This window comes from Mustela erminea, chromosome 8 (assembly GCF_009829155.1).
Source record: "Mustela erminea isolate mMusErm1 chromosome 8, mMusErm1.Pri, whole genome shotgun sequence".
NCBI classification, from domain to species: domain Eukaryota; kingdom Metazoa; phylum Chordata; class Mammalia; order Carnivora; family Mustelidae; genus Mustela; species Mustela erminea.
In genome coordinates, this window is record NC_045621.1 from 31,228,202 (window position 1) to 31,231,597 (window position 3,396).

The following is a 3,396-nucleotide window of genomic DNA, read 5'->3' on the forward strand; positions in this document are numbered from 1 at the left end:
TTACTAACCAGAAACACATTAATACTGACTTTTATATATTTTTATTGTTGTTCTTTATTTCTTCAGGCGATTTGAATTACTCTCTAGTGCCCTATCATTGCAACCTGAAGGACTTCCTTTAGCATTTATTGCAGAGAAGGTCTACTGGAAACAAATTCTTTTTATTCTTCAAGGAATGTCTTAATTTCTCCTTCATTTTTGATGGATAGTTTTGGCAGATACAGAATTTTTGCTTAACCATCCTTTTTTGTTTGTTTTCTTTTAACACTTTGAATGTGTCAGCTGATTGCCTCTGGCTTCCATGATTTCTGATGAGAAATCAGTTATTAATCTGATTAGGGATGACTTGCACATAGGAAGTCACTTCTCTATTACTGTTCTCAGCATTCTCTCTCTTTGTCTTTGGCACCGAGCAGTTTGATTACCATATGTTTTCATGTGGATCTCTTTTGAGTTTTTCTTATTTGGAATTCATTCCATTTCTTGGATGTGTAGATTTTAGTCTTTCATTAAACTTTGGAAGTTTTCACTTATCATTTCTTCAAATATTATTTCTAACCCTTTCTCTTCTATAGGAGTGACATTATGCCTATGTTAGTATGACTGATAGTGTCCCACTGGTTATCTTAGGTTTTTTTCATTTTCCTCATTCTTTTTACTTTCTTCTCCTCATATTGACTAACTTCAATTGACCTATGTTCAAGTTTGCAGCCTCTTTCTTCTGCCTTGCTCAAATCCATTATTAATCCCTCTAATGAGTTTTTTTATTTCAGTTATTGTAATTTCCAACTCCAGAATTTTTACCTAGTTACTTTTTATAACTTCTTTTTACTGATATTCTTTATTTAGTGAGACATCATGTTTACCTCTCTCTTAATTCTTCATGCGTGGTTTTCTTTAGCATTTGAGCAAATTTAAAGTAGCTGATATAAAGTCTTTATCTACTAAGTACAATGTCTAGGCTTCCTCAGAGACAGTTTGTATGCACTTTTATTTTTCCAATGTATAGACCATACATTCTTATTTCTTTAAATACCTTATAATTTTTCTGGAAAGCTGGACATTTTGAGTATTATAATGTGGCAATCTTTTTTTTGAAAAGTCCATTCATAAAACTTTTATTCCACTTATATGAACTTAATACATGTGTTCTTAAAAATTATGCTTGGATTGTTTATGAAAATTTCATAAAACATTAAACAAAGTTAGGCATCATCTCAAGTTATTTCTCTGTTAACTATTTTTACAGCACACGCATATTAGACAAGTATAAAAAACAAACAAACAAACACCCAAACCAAAACACACACACACACACACACACACACAAAACCATGAAACCCTTTAAAAAAAAAAAAGTTAAATCCATGGAATTTTTATTTTGCTGCTGTGCTTGATATACATAAAGTACTGGATATCAAGCAATTCATTTTTACTTCATCTTCACTTGTACATTTGTTCTTAGGTTGCCTAAAACATTTAAATACAAATAAAAGGAGTGTAACAAAAATAATGAAAGCAAACAGCAGGTAATGTTACAAAAAATGGAATGTGAACCATTTCTACCCTTCTCCAGAGTAAATTGGGTGACAACTAAAGGAACACTTCTGCAACTGTTATCAAAAAGGTGTGCACATTGAGAGTGATACTCATGGTTCAATATGTAGTATCTACAGAATATCCATTTCTACTACAGCCTCATAAGTGCTTCAAATCTTAAATTAGTACCCACAAAAACTACACCTGTATCTGGAACAAATTATCCCTTTTATTCCCCAACAGGACAAACCAATAAGTAGGCAGTTTTCTTTGCTTAGATAAGGAAGCAGTTTTAACACTGGCAGTTGTAAAACCACAATGTACCAATAGTACTATGCCAAACATTTATAACTACTACAAAAATTCCACATCCTTATAGTGACCACCTCAAGATGAAAACAGAAAACTCACTAAATGTTAACTTGCTTTACTCCCCTAATATTCAACATAAAAACCACAATGGAAATATAGAAAACCAAAAAAAAAGTAACATAAACCCTGTCATAAATCGTAAACAGAAAACTAATTGTGGGACAGCATGGATGACAAATGATCTACTGTGTAAATTTTAGAATGAGGCAGACAAAAGTTAGAAGACTGGTTAATTTTCTCCTCCTTCTTCTGTTTCAGCTTTGTCTTCTTGGGTGTGCAATGTCTACAATGTCAAGTTGTCTCTCAGTAATTGCATTATTAGCGTGCTGTCTTTGCAAGAAAGCGACCTTCTCCAGGGAGGTCAGAATTTCATCATAGAACACAGAGAAGTTAAGGGCCAGACCCAATCTGATAGGATGTGTTGGTTGCATTTCCTTTTGGCTGATTTCAAAAGCTTCTTGGTATGTTTGTTGTGAGTGATCTACAGTACCTTTCTTGTCATCACCAGCAGCAACCTTGGCCAGGTAACTGTAGTAGTCTCCTTTCATTTTCAAATAGAAGACTTTGCTCTCTGCTTGTGAAGCATTGGGGATCAAACACTTTTCCAAAAAAGACAGTACATCATTGCAGACATCTCTTGGCTCGGTCTCAATTTTCTCACTGTATTCTCAAGCCATCTGCTGTTTTTTCTCAGCACCTTCCGTCTTTTGCTCAATACTTGAGACGACCCTCCAAGATGACCTATGGGCTCCTACAGCATTTTTATAAACAACTGTGAGAAGATTCCTCTACTCATCAGATAATTCAGCTCCTTGCTCAGTTACAGACTCCATGCACGCTGCCATGTCTTCATACCGCTCAGCCTGCTTGGCCAGTTTGGCCCTCTGCACCAGCTCTTTTTTATCTTATGATTGGATCTTCTGTGTCCAGAGTGGGTGGCAGCGGAGGGCCGGGGGCTCAGCAGTCTCTGGGCAGCAGCAGCAAGGCTGAGACTCTGTCCACAATGTTGCAATTATTGAAACCAAATTCTCCCCCTTTCTCAGGGTTTGTTATTGCTGTTTATGGTGGCTGCATTTGTTTGTTTGAACTAATTTTGTAAAATCTGTATTTTTTTTTGTCATATGTAGACACCCATGTTTCATTAGGTTAATGGTCAACTAGTGATTTGACAGAGATTTCCTTAAACCTCTAGGAATCTCTTCCCGAACTGCCCCCCACCACCAACAAAAAAACTCCCAGTTTTTGCAAATAAACTTTGCAGAGTAAATTTCATTACTCAGCTGGGCAATTTACAACTCTGATCTAACTTTCACTTTCTGCTTGCACAGAGTCAAAAGCTCAGTGAGGGTGAGAGGTTAGTGCTTTCTGGAATATTTCTGAGTATGCATTCTACCCCATGTGCATCTAGCCTTGTAAATAAGTTTTCAATGTGTCTATTATTTCCTCCAACTATTATCCCTTGCTCCAAATGGCAGCCACTAATAA

The 3,396-nt window shown here is 35.7% G+C and overlaps 1 pseudogene; it reads right to left on the reverse strand.

Moving 5' to 3' along the window:
* Nucleotides 1-2,140: 2,140 nt before the first annotated feature.
* LOC116597631 lies at nucleotides 2,141-2,887 on the reverse strand (annotated as a pseudogene).
* Nucleotides 2,888-3,396: the final 509 nt, after the last annotated feature.